The sequence below is a fragment of the Marmota monax genome, unplaced genomic scaffold (assembly GCF_021218885.2).
Source record: "Marmota monax isolate L192 unplaced genomic scaffold, Marmota_monax_Labrador192_F-V1.1 WCK01_AAM20220418_F8-fsc00013, whole genome shotgun sequence".
NCBI lineage: Eukaryota > Metazoa > Chordata > Mammalia > Rodentia > Sciuridae > Marmota > Marmota monax.
Genome location: NW_026692202.1, coordinates 16308704 through 16326659, shown reverse-complemented (window position 1 = coordinate 16326659; position 17956 = coordinate 16308704). Strand labels below are relative to the sequence as shown.

Genomic DNA, 17956 nt, shown 5'->3' with positions numbered 1-17956 from the left:
TTAATTGATACATGTGGATATTTTCCTGTCAGTAATGTGATTAGTAATAAAATAGGATTAACATAAACATTACTACTGAAACATAAGTTCAGTTATCATCAGTATGTATGAATGTATGCAATGACTTCTAATCATTTTATTTAAAGTAACCTCATCATAGCTCTTTAAAATACACTTGTAAATTACATTCAAACTCACACTAGTTGAAAATTCTAATATGACACTATCATATTTTCAGACAGAAATTAAGATGCTGTTCTTTTGATTGACAGTGAACATTGAAATTCTTATTTTTACATTTTAAAAAAGACAACCTTAGCTGTAAGTGCACAATAGGTAGACCCCTGTCAAACTGCAGTTACCTTGGGACCTCTTATCTGTAGGATTTCTGGTACCATGTGTTCACATATGATAATCACTCTAACACTCAACAACAATGAAGGATTGGTACCACGAATTCTTGAAAATGTAATTCCAAAATATATTTTTTAAAATGCTATAAAGAATACTAAAGTAAATCTTTATTTATGCAGTAAACTTATACTTAAGAAGTACTATATTTTTATCCAGTTGTACATTTAACACTGCTTACATTCATTTTACAGTCTCTTGTGTGACTAATGAGAAGAGCAAGGAAACGAGTCCAATAATTTTAAGGTAAGTTACACTCCTTTTCAATTTTCTTCTCCACAGATATACAGGCTGCTGATATTTGGTATGATTCATATATGTGCTAAAAATTCCCCTTAGCAAAGCATTCCCTTGTTTATCTCTTGGAGCTCTGATGATCTTTTTGATTAATTCCACATTCAATTTACAGAAAGCTTTAGAAATGCAAAAGTATGGTTTTGATTTCTCCAGATCTTATTTGCAGAAAACCTTGCATAATCTCTGCTAAAATACCAAGTCTCACCTTTGATAGGTAATTCATGACCAAGGTCAGAGAGAAAGCCGTGCTCCCTGAGGGACCACCCACCTCAGGCTGACTAGAGCCTTACGTTGTGAAAATGATTTGAATTATGCATGCAGCAGTACAAGCATGACACTGTCATTTAGTTGGCTCTAAAAAAAGATTTGGTGCACAGTAAATACAACTGATTTTTATGTATCTTGGAAGATGACACTTTATTATAAAGTATGTCACAGTCATCTTCTCTGGCTGTTAAGACATCTAAAGTCATGTTGGTTTTACAACCTTCCCTCCCAATTACAATTCTGAAGGGCGGTTAGTGACAAGTGTGCAGTGTTTTGTCAAGCTATTCAGTTTATACAGATGGAATACTGTTTTGCTCAACAAATCCATTACGAGTGCAAATATGTGACTAAATGGACAGGCGTTTGTTTTAGACGTGAGTGCAGCCAGTCACCAGGACATTTTAAAGAGCATTTCCTGTAACTTCACTGAATGCAACTCAACATTCTAGGTTTCCTTCTAATGCCCATCTGCTCCTATTAACCCTTTTGTAAGTTGCATTATTTTGAGTGTGACCTTGAATCAACTAGCTCCCATAGGAACTCTCTTCAGAGTACAACAATTTTATTTTGTTTTAAAGGCTGCAGTGGTTCTAGTATTTTATATAGGACTACTTCATTTTTTATCTCTAATTTCAAATGATACTTTGGAAATTACTTAGCTCTGGTCTAAAAGTGTTGGTAAACAACCCTGCTAACAACCCATGAGAACAGGAATGATTTTATCTCTTTTAATGGAAAATAGCATGAAAATAGTATGTTTTACCAGGTATCAGTCATGAAGGAAGAATGGTCAGATGAGTCATTTTAAAACCTTGATTCCATTATGCTTTCAACTAAATCAAGAGAGAGGAAGAGTAATGCAAAGGGGAAAGAAAATAAATGGTTTGTTCTGTATTACAGAAAATGCATGGTAAGCCCCACCCGGGCTGGTGCTGATGTCATAAATATCTTCCTACTGTGAGAATTGTCACCATCACAGTTCAGGTGATACACTTATTTCCAGGTCTGCCTGAAAAATAAAAAATCACTTTGCAATATTTTGAAAGCTGTCCAGATTCACAAGTAGACCATCCTTTCTCTACCAGAGAAAAATCAAAACAAATACATGATAAAAGATTTGAAAAAAATTTTTCTTATTTGATTTTTAAGTGATTTAGCCCATTTCATTCTGAGAAGAAGGTTCCCTATATCTTGAAGGAAACATACTTAAGCTTGGCAGGACTTCAAGTGATGATATTAAAAAAAAATTAAAATGATCTTGCAGATGTTTCATCTTTAGTCCATTTAAATGAAATATATCCCTTCTCCTAAATCCATGATCTGGTTAATTTTTCTTCAAATAATTATAATGCCAAAGATTTCTAAAATTGATAAAATCATTTTTCAACTGAGATCTCATTTAAAAGATCTTTTTATTACTAAAGTATATTTAATTGAATGATAAATATGAAAGCCATAATCATAATGCTTTTATACAGATTCTATAATTCGTTAATTTTTTTCTAGCTTTCCATTTCTTTCTCCATCTCAACATTTTATATCTTCAGGAGCCATTGTGAAGTCCATACTGAGTCAGAGTGATGAATCACACTAACCTCAGAAAACCATGCCAAAAAATATGCTATTTCTCACAGGATGATGAGCAAGTTCAGTCATAGCCAAAATGGCCAGTCTTGCTCCAAAGCACAATTACATAAATCCACTACATTTATTTGTCCAGGAAGTTAACTGTGGAAAAATAATGTGCTAGTAAAGCAAAGCAAAACCATTGTGAAAAGAAAATAAATTGAAAAATGATGAAGATAACAGAACATTTTTTATAATATGACAACAATATGAAACCCATCTGGGCAATCAGCCTCGGGAGAAGGTCTAAAACCCAAGCACTAGATTTCTTCATAGCTCATGGTCCTATGGTATGTGTCATGGAGGTAACTTAGAATTTGTTTGTGATGTGATAGAACTGAATGTGGGCTATAAAAGTGCAGAAAACACAGTTGATTGAATTAGATTAAATACTTCCCAAATAAGCATATTTATGCATATATTTCTAAAAATAAAGCAAGCATCAAACCAAGAAAAATGTTTTCTGTTTTCCCTTGTCATGGGCTGGTTAGGATGAAATATGCCTTAATTTAAATGCTTTGTCAATTTAAAAGAATAACAACTTTAAGAATATAGATTCCCAACCATTTCAATCCCCAAGAAAATTAAGAAAATAAGTTTACTCGCCAAAAAAAAAAAAAAGAAACTAAATTAAGCAAAGAAAGAATGGAGAATAAAGAAGGAAAGGATAGTAAAACACAAGAAAAATAATACCTACATCTTAGGGTTGAGTTTAATTGCCTTTAAGATGCTTTCACGCTGCCTCAGAACTGCTGTCAGATAGAACACTTGGAAAGGGCAAAGAAAATGTGGCCTTTAGTACATTTCAGTTAGAGTTGTGAGTTCAAAGTTAAAAAAAAAATTGTGAAGGTGTTCAGAAACACATAAGAGATATACTAGTTATACAAGGAAGACTTATTAAGAAAAAAATATTGAAACAGTCTCAGTGCAGAAAGGACTTCACAGTAATAATCAAGGGCAAACAAACCACATTTACTTTGCTGAATTTTGGTTATTTAAATAAAAAGAGTCAGGTGGTGGATAAATGCAGAACATGGTCTGTTCAGGCATATCAGTAAGCACAGAATGTAAACAGGATCATTCTTCTGGACCTGAATTCATATGTCTAAAATGGAAAGAGAGAAAATGTTGTTTTTCCTAAATCTAAATGAGTTACATGCTATTAATAAATGTGAGCAGGTGCCCTACAGTACCTAACTGCACAAAAATTAGTTTTAGAAAAACCACACCGACAACACTGGAAACTCTGCATGTTCCAAATATATATGATGCATCTATTATTCACAAAACTGGTATGAAGGAATTACTCATGATGTAAGTGCTCTTCCACAAATTCCCAGTTCTTCTTTATTCCTCTCTTTACAGGTGCAATTTCCTCCTTAAACTACTGTTTCTGAGATCCTCTACCTTCAACAGAATGTTTCAGCAAGATGCAGAATTGCACTCTGTAAAAAAAACAAGGATGTTGCTGAGTTTGAAGAATAATGGAAATGCATAGAATTTTCTTCCTGAAATTAATGTTCCTCAGAAGCCAGCAATCATGCTCTATAGTACACCAACTTTGTTGAACTCCATATTATCTAATAGTATCTACAACTAATTTTTATATTAATGTATGCCTCTTCTTTGTAACTAATGCACAAGCTAACAACTTTCAACTCTGGCTTTCCATATTACTTTGGCAAGTCGTATTTTCAGCTTTCATACACTTTTGAACAGTAACACGTTTATCTGTAGATTGGCAAAGGGGAATAAGAATGATGATATAAGTGGCATGAAACCAAATCCTCTTACTGAAGGCTAAATTTTTAGGCAGAGCTAACATAAACATTTCAGTTTCTCAAAATAGCCTGCCAAAGAAAATGCAAAAAATAATAATTTTAAAAGGATGATGTTTTTAAATCTGTACATATTAACACATATAATTTATAAAGTCTGAGTCAACTGGAAGCATTATAAACCTATAGTTACATACAAATCATTGGGGAATATTTCATGAACCCTTATAAAGCACATTACAGTATAATTACCTTTATGATTACAGTAGTTTGACAGTATCAATTTTTTTAAAAAAATTTAATCACTTTCCTAAGGATCTGTTTCTAATTCCAAACACCTTTGGATATCTCTGATTTTTCTTCCAGCATCTCAATTTTGACATACAAAGGAACAGTAGCCATCATCTTTATAAGTTAAACCCACTTATCTTCCTGCAATGTATTTTTTGGGTGCGGTACTGGGGATTGAACTCAGGGGTATTCGACCAGTGAGCCACATCCCCAGCCCAATTTTGTATTTTATTTAAAGACAGGGTCTAACTGAGTTGCTTAGTACCTGGCTAAATTGCTGAGGCAGGCTTTTTTTAAAAAATAGTTAATTAATTTTAATTAGGTATATATGACAGCAGAATACATTTTGATTTATTGCACACAATTGCAGCACAAGTTTTTATTCTCTGGTTGTACATGATGTGATAGCGTCACACTATATGTGCAGTCATACATGTACCTAGGATAATATTGTCCACCACATTTCACCATCTTTCCTGCCCCCATACTCCCTCCCCTTCCCTCACTCCCCTTGCCCAATCAAAGTTCCTCCATTTTTCCCATGACTGCCCCCATTATGTATCATCATTCACTTATCAGAGAGATCATTTGACCTTTGTTTTTTTTTTTTTTTTTTTTTGAGGGGACTGGCTTACTTCACTTAAAATGATATTCTTCAATTCCATCCATTTACCTGCAAATGCCATAATTTTATTCTCTTAATGCTGAGTAATATTCCATTGTTTACATATACCACAGTTTTCTTTATGCATTCATCTACTGAGGGGCATCTAGGTTGCTTCCACAGTTTAGCTATTGTAAATTGAGCTGCTATAAACATTGATTTGGCTGTGTTACATCAATGTTTCCTAATTCCAAACAACTTTGGATGTCTCTGATTTCTCTGCCAGTATTGCAAATTTCACATAAGAAGGAACAGTAGCCATCATCTTTATATGTTAAACTAGCTTATCTTCCTGTAATATATGGTGTTAAGTTATTTGGGTATAGACTGAGGAGTGTGATATCTGGGTCAAATGGTGGTCCCGTTCCAAGTTTTCTAAGGAATCTCCATATTGCTTTCCAGAGTGTTGCACCAATTTTCAGTCCCCCCAGCAATATATGAGTGTTCCTTTACCCCCACATGCTCACCAACACTTATTGTTGTTTTATTCTTGATAACTGCCATTCTGACTGGCATGAGGTAAAATCTTGGAGTAGTTTGATTTGCATTTCTCTAATTACTACAGATGTTGAACATTTTTCATGTTTGTTGATCAATTGTATATATTCTTCTGAGAAGTTTCTGTTCAGCTGCTTAGCCCATTTATTGATTTGGTTGACTGACTTTTTTTGGTGTTAAGTTTTTTTGAGTTTTTTTTATATATCTTGAAAATTAGTGATCTTTCTGACATGTGTGTGGCAAAAAATTTGCTCCCCAAATATAGGCTCTCCCTTCACCTCATTGGTTGTTTCTTTTGCTGAGAAACTTTTTAGTTTGAATTTATCCCACTTATTAATTCTTGATTTTATTTCTTGTGTTTTAGAAGTCTTGTTAAGGAAGTTGGGGCCAAATCCGATGTGATAAAGATTTAGGCCTACTTTTTCCTTCTATGAAGCCACCGTCTGTGGCCTATGTCATATGTCCTATAAATCAACGATGAATCCACTGAAAGAGAAATTAGGAAAAGTACCCCATTTACAGTAGCCTCAGAAAAAATAAAATACTTGGGAATCAACTTAACAAAAGATGTGAAAAAAAAAACACTGCAATGAACACTACAGAACACTCACTTTGAGTTGAATTTTGTGCATGGTGAGAGGTAGGGGTTTAGTTTCATTTTGCTGCATATGGATTTCCAGTTCTCCCAGCACCAGTTGTTGAAGAGGCTATCTTTTATCCTCTGTATGTTTTTAGTTCCTTTTTCTTGTATGAGATAACTGTATTTATATGAGTTTGTCTCTGTGTCTTCTATTCTGTATCATTGGTCTACCTGTCTATTTTGGTGCCAAGATCATGTCATATTTGTTACTATAGTTTTGTAGCATAGTTTAAGATTGGTTTTGTGATGCCTCCTGCTTTACTCTTCTTGCTAAGGTAAGAATTGCTTTGGCTATTCTGGGTCTCTTATTTTTCCAAATAAATTTCATGATTGCTTTTTCTATTTCTATGAGGAATGACATTGGGATTTTAATTGGAATCACATTGAATTTGTATAGCACTTTGGGTAGTATGGCCATTTTGACAATATTAATTTTGCCTCTCCAACAGCATGGAAGACCTTTCCATCTTCTAAGGTCTTCTTCAATTTCTTTCTCTAGTTTTCTGTAGTTTTCATTGTAGATTTTTTTCACATTTTTGTTGATTCCTAAGTATTTTTTTGAGGCTATTGTGAATGGGATACTTTTCCTAATTTCCTCTTTCAGTGAGTTAATCACTGATTTATAGAAATGCATTTGATTTATGGGTATTGATTTTATATCCTGCAACTTTGCTGAATTTATTTATTAATTCTAGAGGTTTTCTGGTGGAGTTTTTTGGATCCTCTAAGTACAGAATCATGTCATCAGCAAATAATGATAGTGTGAGTTCTTCTTTTTCTGTTGGTAGCCCTTTAATTTATTTCTTCTGTCTAATTGCTCTAGCTAGAGTTTCAAGGACTATGTTGAATAGAAGTGGTGAAAGAGGGCATCCTTGTCTTGTTCCAGTTTTTAGAGGGAATGCTTCCAATTTTTCTCCATTTAAAATGATGTTGGCCTTGGGTTTAGCATAGATAGGTTTTACAATGTTGAGGTATGTTCCTACTATCCCTAGTTTTTCTAGTGTTTTGAACATGAAAGTGTGCTGTATTTTGTCAAATGCATTCTTTGCATCAATTGATATAATAATATGATTCTTATCTTTAAGTCTACAGATGTGATGAACCTTGCATCCCTACAATAAACCCCATTTGATCATTGTGCACTATTTTATAAATGTGTTTTATATGTAATTTGCGAAGATTTTACTGAGAATTTTTGCATCAATATTCATTGGGGATATTGATCTAAATTTTTTTTTCCTTGATGTGTCTCTGCCTGGTTTTGGTATAAGGATGATACTAACTTCATAGGATGAGTTTGGAAGAGTTCCTTCCTTTTCTATTTCTTAGAATAATTTGGTATTAATTCTTCTTTAATAGAAATAGGTCTTATAGAAATCACCTATGAATCCATCTGGTCCCCAGCTTTTCTTGGTTGGTAGGCTTTTGATGTCATATTATTTTTTCTTGCTTGCAATTGATCTGTTTAAATTCTGTAGGTCCTTTTGACTCAGTTTGGGTTGATCATATGTCTCTAGAAATTTGTTGGTGTCTTTGAGGTTTTCTATTTTACTGGAGTATAAATTTTCAAAATAGTTTCTAATTGTCTTCTGTATGTCCATTGTGTCTGTTGTGATGTTTCCTTTTTCATCACAAATTTTTGTAATTTGAGCTTTCTCTCTCCTTCTTTTCATTAGGGTTGCTAAGGATTTATCAATTTCATGTATTTTTTTCAAAGAACCAGCTTTTTGTTTTGTCGATTTTTTGGAATTGTTTCTTTTGTTTTAATTTTTTTCCCTTATTTCAATTATTTCCTATCTTCTACGAATTTTGGTATTGGTTTGTTCCTCTTTTTATGGGTTTTGAGATGTACTGTCAGGTTGTTTATTTGTTGACTTTTTCTTCTTTTAATGAATGAACTCCATGCAATAAACTTTCCTCTTAGCACTCCCTTCATAGTGTCCCATAGATTTTGATAAGTTGTATCAGAGTTCTAATTTACCTCTAAGAAATTTTTTTGTTATCTCCTCCCTGATGTCTTCTGTTATCCATGCATTACTCAATACAGTATTATTTGGTCTCCAGGTGTTGAAGTAGCTTTAATTTTTTATTTTATCATTGATTTATAATTTCATTCCATTATGGTCACATATAATGCACGGTAGTATCTCTACTTTTTTTGTATTTGCTAAGACTTGCTTTATGGCATAACATATGGTCTGTTTTGGAGAAGGATCCATGTGCTGCTGAGAAGAAAGTGTAATTGCTCATTGTTGGATGGAATATTCAATACATGTCTGTTAAGTCTAACTTATTGATTGCATTATTGAGTTCTATAGTTCTTTGTTTAGTTTTTGTTTGGAAAATCTATCCAGTGGTGAGAGACATGTATTAAAGTCACCCAGTGTTCTTGTGTTGTGACATATTTTATTCTTCTCGTTGAGAAGGATTTGTTGGATGTACATGGATGCCCATTGTTTGGAGCACAGATATTTATGACTGTTATCTTGTTGATGTAATGAATTCCTTAAAAAGTATGAAATGACCTTATTTATACCTTTTTACTAGCTTTGGCTTGAAGTCCAATTTATCTGATATGAGCATGGAAACACCAGATTGTTTACATGGTCCATGTGAGTGGCACATTTTTTTCCCACCCTTTCACTTTCAGACTATGGATGTCTTTTCCTGTGAGATGAGTCTCTTGAAGGCAGCATATTGTTGGGTATTAATCCAATCTGTCAATCAATGGCTTTTAATTGATGAGTTTAGGTCATTCATACTCAGGGTTATTACTGAAAAATTATTTGTATTCCCAGTAATTTGGGTTTATTTTTTGTTTTTAACTTAACTTGGTTTCTCCATTGATTACCCTTTCCTTTAGTATAGTTCCTTTCTTTGCTGATTTTCATTGTTGTTCATTTTTTCCTCATGGAATATTTTCCTGAAAATGCATTGTAGTGCAGGATTTCTCACTTTAAATTCTTTTAATTTTTGTTTATCATGAAATGTTTTTATTTTTTCATCAAATCTGAAGCTTAATTTTTCTGGATGTAAGATTCTTAGTTGGCATCCATTTTCTTTCATAGCTTGGTATATGTTGTTCCAGGATCTCCTGGCTTTGAGGGTCTGGGTTGCAAAATCTGCTGAGCTACAAGTTGGTCTCCCCTTATGTGACCTGATTCCTCTCTCTTGCAGCATTTAAAATTCAATCCTTATACTGTATGCTAGGCATTTTCATTGCAATGTGCCTTAGGATAGATCTGTTATAAATTTGTATTCTTGGTTTCCTGTAAGTCTCTTGTATTTGATTTTCCAACTCATTCTTCATGTTTGCAAAATTTTCTGATATTATTTCATTGAAGTGATTGTACATTCCTTTGGTTTGAACCTCTGTACCTTCCTCTATCCCAATAAATCTTAGATTTGGTCTTTTGATGTTATCCCATAATTCTTGAATGTTATGTTCATGGTTTCTTACCATCTTCACTGAGTGGTCAACTTTATTTTCAAGATTGTATATTTTGTCTTTATTATCTGACATTCTGTCTTCCAAGTGATCTAGTATGTTGGTGATGCTTTCTGTTGGGTTTCTTATTTCATTTCTGTTTCCTTCATGTCAAGGATTTCTGATTTTCTTTTTTCAGAATCTCCATCTCTTTCTTAACATGGTATTTTGCTACCTGTATTTGCTCTCTTATCAATTTGTTGGAGTGATCAATTTTTGCTTGTATTTGCTCACTTAGGTAACCCTTTAATTTGTAGATAATTTTAATTATGTACATTCTAAACTTCTCTAACATTTCATTAACTACACTGACCATGGATTCTATTATCGTAGTATCTTGATTTGTTTGGGGCACTTTCTTCCCTAGTTTTTTCATGTTGTCTCTGTGTCCTCCTTTCTTGCAGTCCAAATCTGAGTTATTACAGTTTCTACAATATAATCTTGTAGTGTCCCTGAAGATTACTTGTACCTGAACTTGGTGTTGGGCTTCTAGACTCTGGTCAGTGTCCCATGATAATTGCTGTTGCAACTAAATTTGGTGGTGGCAATAGTGGAGGTAATTCAAGATAGTAATGGGGGTGTCCCAATATAAATGCAACCACTTTCAGAGATACCTGTTGGAGATATAGCTGCCTCCAGGCCCTATCTGTTGTACCAAGGTGGAGGCTATTGCATGTGGAAGGCTCTGGTGATGGCTGCAGTGTCCCAAGATGGAGGTGGGCTAGGTCTGGGCTCTGGTCTGGGCTCTGACATGGGTCTGCTGGAAAGTGGTGTGGTCCTGGGCTGAACCTTGGCCTTGGCTCCCACAGGAGTTATCAGGGGTGGTTGGGACTAACCTTGGCATAAGCTCTTTGCGTGGGTTGCAGGAGGGACAATCTCAGGCCTGAGCCTTGGCTGTTTCCTGGACCTGCAAGTCAGTGTGGTGGTCCTGGGGCCTGGGCTCTGGCATGGGTCTGCCAGTCTTCAGGGTGGTCCTTAGCCAGGGCCTGGTCTCCTGAGGCTGGCTTTGAACTCACAATCCTCCTGCCTATGCCTCCCAAGTCTCTGTGATTACAGGAATGAGCCACCATGCCTGGCTATGGTTTTATTAAATGAGGAGATTCTTCCTTTTTCTGTGAACATAAATGAGAGTATAATCTCTGTGGGTTTTTCTTCCTTTCTTTTCTTTTTTCTTTAAGGCAATCATTGCTTAATCTTCTAGTATTATCTTGGTGGCTTTTCTGAAATGTTCTTACTTATTTCAATTCCCAAAGTCTTTTTCTAATTAGAATAAGCTCAATTATCATGGGGGTATATCTAAAACCTCTTTCTATTCTTAGTTATGAATAACTATACAATGTTCAATAAATATTCAAATATCTTCTAAGCCCCTCCTATGAGACTGTATTGATCTGACTGTTGAGTAAGAAATGTTGCCATCTCTCTGACGCTTGATTTCTAATGGAAAAGACAAACAAGCAATGAATCTTTCAGTCATTGAGTTAATCAAAGACAAGTGGATAAATATTTGCTATGACAACAAATGGTGGTGGCAAAAGCCATGGAAGTGGTGAGAGACAGCCTTCTGAGAGGGTAGACAGTAACCTGAACAATAATAAAAATGTAAAAAAAAAAAAAAATAGGCAACAGCCAAACCAAGAGCATAAAGTAGAATGCTATAAACAAAGAAACAACATTCATGAACGTTCTTCAATATGAGAAAATTAAAGGCTTTGGGTAGTCAGGGTGCAAAGAAAACACAGAGCTCCAAATACAGAAGGAGAAGCTGCAAAGAACTGAATCAGTGAGTCTTATTGGCTAGAGAAAGGAGTGGTATTTTATTACAAATAGGAGAGCAGCCCAATGAAGAGCTATAGGGAAAGAAATATCTCATTTATGTTTACAATTATCCAGGCTGATATGTGACGTGAGAACAAGTCTAAAGTCAAACACAAAACAGATAGACCAAACTATGCAACCATACTGTGCTCTCCTGTGTAGTGGCCTGAAGTGCTCCATGTTCTCTTATCTCTGCCTAATAAAATTAAATTCACTGTTCATAAGTAGAAAAATTACTTGGCCATTAAGCTCTAATAAAATAAAATCACACTGTTGTCTATATTTTAAGCATAATATCTAGTGCCCTCTATGTAAATATTTTATTTATGTCCAGATTTCTTAACACAAATAATTCTATGAAGAAATATATTGATAAAAATAATCTTGCTTCTATATCTTTGATTTCCCCCCCCTGAATTGTGGAAGTATGACAGAGTTGGGACACATATTCAAAGTGTCTGGTCAACACGTTCCAAATCTGTCTATTTACCTCTCCAGTGTCCTGAGTTGCAGTGCTTGTGACAGTCAACACTTCCTCTGAATGAATGAAAGAGGGACAAATTTTACCCATCAACGTATATTTTTACCTATTAATGTGCTCCATCTCTTCTTTAAAATGACCTAGAATATAAATTGAATATTTCCTATAGTATCCTGACGATATGCTATATAAAACTCAAGCCCTCCTCACTAGCTTCCCCATAAATTTACTGCAACCTCTGCTTTTCCTAGCTCAGCTTATTCAATGTTGTTTTCTCTGGAAGAAAACCTTCCAGATGCATGTTGGGTGCTCTAGATCCTTTAACACAATGCAAAGTACTGGCCTTGAAATTAACTGACAGGTCTTCAAATCTATCCTTTGCCCCTTTCTACCTAAGTCACTTTGCTTGAATGACTAAATCTCCCAAGGTACAGCTTTCTTGTCTCTGAACATAGAGATGACATCCACTTCAAAGCACTGCTTTTGAGGATGTGTAGAAAAAGCTCTAAATGATATGCCTGGCTTATCAGAAGATCTTAATAAAAAGCTCCTGTTATTATTATTGTTATTATATTATCAGTGATGAATACAAAAGATGGTTTGGGGTAGAAGGAAGGCATAGAAATATTTTCATTGAATTGCATGAACCACATGTCAGAGATATTAAAAATCACTGCACATTTTAAAATAATCTAGTTTCACATAAAATGAAAAACAATTATTAGTGCACATATGAAAAATTTTTTATAATATTTATTTTGTAGTTGATCATTTTAGAAGACTAATAGAGTTCAAAGCAAGATAATAACTAGAAAACATTTCAAAATGACTTTCTAATATCAAGATAGGCTAATTCTCATGTAGCTAAAATAATATGAATGTATAAATTTCAATTAAAACTATAAAGTATTACAAATTAAGACAATGGGGAAAACTATTATAATTCAGTTTTCACTATATAGCATATAATATTTTCAATAAGCTATGTTGGTAACTGAATAAGGTGAAAATCGTACTCTTCATTATCCTGCACTAATTTCTGTTTCTATTTTCTCCCCTCAGGGGAGATGTACTTTCTACAACCTCGAAAGCATTTTTACTTTTCCTTGGAAAACAGGAAATCTATATCTTTTTTTTTAATCAAAACAAAGGAGAAATTAGATGGTTAATTTCATACATAATAATTTTTCAACACACTAGTGCTTTTTTCTTTCTGCTTTGCAATAAACCCACCTATAATAAAGAACAAGTGGATTAGGCTAAACTAATTGTAACATGAGTGATAAAGACAATTACAAAGGAAAGCAGTTACCATGTTTTTGTACTCTAAAGTGGAATTAAAGAGTGGTGTCTTCTATTTTTCAGTGGAATTCATATTGATAGAAAACAAACTATATTTAATTTTCCTGGATAAATGCCCCAGTGTTTCTTCCTTCTCTTCCTCATTTTCTTGGGTATGTGTCTGATGAGTCATTTACTTACAGTCATATACAAAGAGCCACTCCTACAAATAAGCACTTCAGCTGTGCCTGCTTCACCACCTTCCTTTTGCACTACCAGCCTTGCAGCCGCTCCATTGGAGTAATAATGGAAAAAGCAAAATTTTGAACAACAAAAAAAAAATTGTTGTCAAATGTATTAAACATGGAAAGGCATTTTTCTGTAAGCCACAAAAATCAAGAATAACTTAGACAAACTTACTTCAAGACCAGCCACCAAACTGAGCTATGTGTATTCATAGTAATATCACTGCTCTGAAAACATCTGACATTTAATTTGAATGATTGGCATGCTTTGATATGATGCTAAATTTTTAAAACTTGGGAATTTCTTGGTGTAAGAAACCTCTCAGTTAAAAATAAAAATGCAGCCAGTGTGGTGGCACACACCTGTAATCCCAGCAGCTTGGGAGGCTGAGGCAGGAGAATCTCAAGTTCAAAGCCAGCCTCAGCAACAAGGAAGCACTAAGAACTCAGTGAGACTCTCACAAAAAAGGGGGGATGTTACTAGGGATATGGCTCAGAGGTCGAGTGCCCCTGAGGTCAATCCCCGGTACACCCCTCCCCCCAAAAAAAGAGGAAAAGATATGTCTAGGAGGGTTACTTTTTTTTTTAACCATTCACACATATTTTAAGTGTTTCCAATTAGACCGTATTCTTTCTCAAACATAGCTGAGATCACTGCACAGAGAAAAATTAGAAAGGTTTAACACAGAGAAGAGTAGCAGGTAAGTTTAGTTATTTTGAACACTGAATAAAAAGAGAAAAAGGAAGACACAGAATGAATTTCACAGAATATAACTTGTGCAACTACATGCTACAGAGTACTGAAAAAAACGTGAGAGAGGTATTCAGGAAAATAATAATAAAAATAACAGAGGCCAGTGACTCCTACTTGTCACATCTTCAAGTTCAGTCACATATCTAGGGAAAAGGGAGAAAGCATTCTTTTCTTATCAGAGGGCATAGAGCATTTGCCTCTACCATCAGGAAGCAGAACCTGGCATAAGTCGCTTCACTCAATATAAAGAGTAGGTTATCTTTGGGTTAGCCTGAGGCACAGCCACCCAATTGTTCTTATATTTAAGAGAAAAATGTGTCCCTCATTCCAGACAATTTAAGAATCATAGTTTTTGTAATGAAATAATAATATAGTAAAATTATTTATAATCTGTTATTTGTATTATTTTAACTGTTATATATGTATACATTATATATGTGAATAAAATATATACTATATACGTACTTACGATTTTAACATATTTATTAAGGACTAGTAAAGAAACATAAATCAAAAGTAGAGGTTTATCTCTGTGGAAAACAAGAAAAAGGAATTCTGCCTCCTCATTTCCCTTTAACTATTTACATTAGAAAATTTATAAATACTTTCTCCCCTCTTTAGAATGCATATGCATTGTTTTAGAGATTGTATAGGCATTCATTTCTTTCTCAGGAACCTGGGAACCTCTTTGAAACCTCAACACATCAAGGGAGATGGCATCCCAACTCTCAGCTTAACTGGGAAGGTAAGTTCTTAATTTATGTGGGCACTTTGTTCTGAGCTTGCAAAACTACCACCTACCTACCATAAACATAGAAATTTGTTTTTCCTCTGGATCAAACCAAATAAAACACATATGGTTACCTAAGTTACCAGGTGAAGTTGGAATGGATTATGTGTGACAAATATTACTGTCTAGTCCTCTTATTTGAGGATTACTTATTGTTCATTTTGAAAAATGTATGTAATGGGTTGTTTTCGCTTAGTTATGTAAGGGGTGTAGATTTCTTTCTGTCCTTAAAGATTTCCTGTGATTTCAGTTTAAAGCTTTTTAAAAAATAAAAGTGAGTTTATTTTCTCTCTACTATCTTTGAGAAGACAATTTCTAAGTTAAGACAAGATTTGATTTTAAGCTTAATTCCCCAACAAACTCAAATTTTTGTTATTATATACTGTCACATATGTTGTGTATTTCCATAATATTTGGAGTTGTTTATGAGCATATGTAGTTTAAAATATTAACATAATAATGCAAATTTAAAGAAGAAGGTCCACTCAAAATACCAAGGAAGATTTTTATACTGAATAAGTGCATTTTGTAAAGTCTAAAAAATTAAAGTTGTACTTCCTTATGGGCAAAGAACAAGGAAAACTTGATCACTTGTGAGAGTGATACTGTCTGAGACAATAAGAAGTCAATTGCTCAGCAAATGTGAAAAAAAATGGCAAAGGTTTCCGAGATGCGCCTCTCTTGAATATTATAGAAGCCTACATACAAAGTGATCCTGTAGAAAATAAATTTGATATCCATCCTACAGTATAAAGAATTGCTTGCAGTTGTTTTTATAGTAGCCATTAATTCAGTTCAAGAACTTGATTTCAAAATTAAATGTAATAAAAAGCAATACAATTGAATAATGAGTTTGAAATCTGTACTCTTTGATGGTCCAACATTCTATGGACAAAGTTTTGAATTTTGAAAACATTGAATTACTTTGCATTCATTCATCTTGAATGTTGTTTCTTCCAAGATGCCCAAAGCTTCTCTCAAGTTTATGTTCTCTAGCAATCACTTAGTTGCAGGCTTTTTGTATTGATGCTCAAAAGCAGATATACATACTGTAAAAATAAATAGATATAAGATAAGTTTTTTTATGAAAATGATGTGACCAAATTAGTGCTCACATTCAAGTAGATGAACTGAGAAAGTATTTATGATATAGCCAAGCTATTCCATTTTAGAAACACAACAAAAAGTATGAAAATCTTTGTGATGCAAAAGTAAATTAATAAGAAAAACCTTGTACTCTGATACACGCCTATAATATCACCTACTCAGGAGTCTGAGGCAAGAGGAGTGCCAAGTTTGAGGCCAGCCTCTGTAACTTAGAGAGACCCTGTCTCAAAACAAAAAGTGAAAAGGACAGGGAGTTTAATTCAGTGGTAGAACACCCCTGGGATCTATCCCCAGTACTGGGGGAAAAAAAGACTTTAATGAATTCTTAAAAAACTGAGTAAAATATAACAAACTTCTTTAAAATGCATAGATGAGTTTTCAAGAAGCAAAATTCCAGGGGCTCCAAATTAGAAGAAACACCAAAACCTGATCAAGCAATTGGTGCTACAGCCACCCTGAGGTGTGTGTTTCTCAGGACCAGTGTGATTTCTGTTTCAATAACATGTGCAAAGAGGAGAGGTGGCTATGGACTCAAATGAAATGGAAGTTACTACCATTGTCATCAGATAAAGCTGAAATTCTTGAAAGGCTTTCCCAGCATTGAAGGGATGGCCTAGAAAAAGTTGGCTTGCAATGTTTCTCTTATTTCAAGTTTATACCCATACCAGCCATTCTCTAGGTAACTCATCATCCAAAATGCAACAGGAAATGACACTGAGGGCAACTGTGCCACTGACAAGTAGTGTTATTTTCTAATCCTTTCTTCCCACAAACATCTGGAATTCCCCATCTATTTGATTATTATTTTTGTTTTTAAATGTCACTAAGTTAAAACGGTAGGCTAATCTTTTCAACCTGCATCAAAATTACCCACATCATGAAGTAATATGGTTTCTTCTTATTTCTTTAGACCTAAGGACTCAGTCCTCTCTCTCTCTCTCTCTCTCTCTCTCTCTCTCTGTGTGTGTGTGTGTGTTTCTATTTGTGTAAAACATGATAAAGATGACATTTTCCCACTTCATATTTTAGATCACTGAAGTGTGAAAACCTTTGCTATTTTTTTTGTAATAAAACAAAGCATTTCTAATTGAGTGAAAAGTAAACTGCTAAATAGGAGACACAAAGAAGTGAAAGATATACATTTATTTAATTTATTGTTAACAGAATCCCTATCAATATGTAATGTCTGAAGATCTTAACTGAGAACATACATTTCTTTCCTCTGGAGAACTATAATAAAACAAATTTGGGTGTCTAATGTCAAGCATCCTTCTGAATATTTTTGTATTTCTACATGTTTCTAAAGTCCTCTTTCAGATAGTTTAACTTTTTCAAAATATAGAGTCTAACTAGAGGTACTTTCAGAAGAATTTTTTATGGTTTTAAGCTGACTTTCATTGGCCAGAACACATGCCTTAAGTTAAACAGCAAAGAATCTAATAACATTATAGATATTCTAATGAGCAGGGAGGGAAATGCAAAATTGACAGTCTTGGTGGTAAATTGGGACTTTTTAAAAAT

At 34.1% G+C, this 17956-nt stretch overlaps 1 long non-coding RNA gene across 1 annotated transcript in view; it reads right to left on the bottom strand.

Annotated features, from left to right (window-relative positions):
• Positions 1 to 3855: 3855 nt before the first annotated feature.
• Positions 3856 to 17956, bottom strand: part of LOC131423714 (uncharacterized) — a 74918-nt gene continuing 60817 nt past the window's right edge. Inside the window, exon 3 of the long non-coding RNA XR_009225628.1 lies at positions 3856 to 4046. This is a non-coding gene — a long non-coding RNA (uncharacterized LOC131423714). The remainder of the gene's footprint in view (positions 4047 to 17956) is intronic.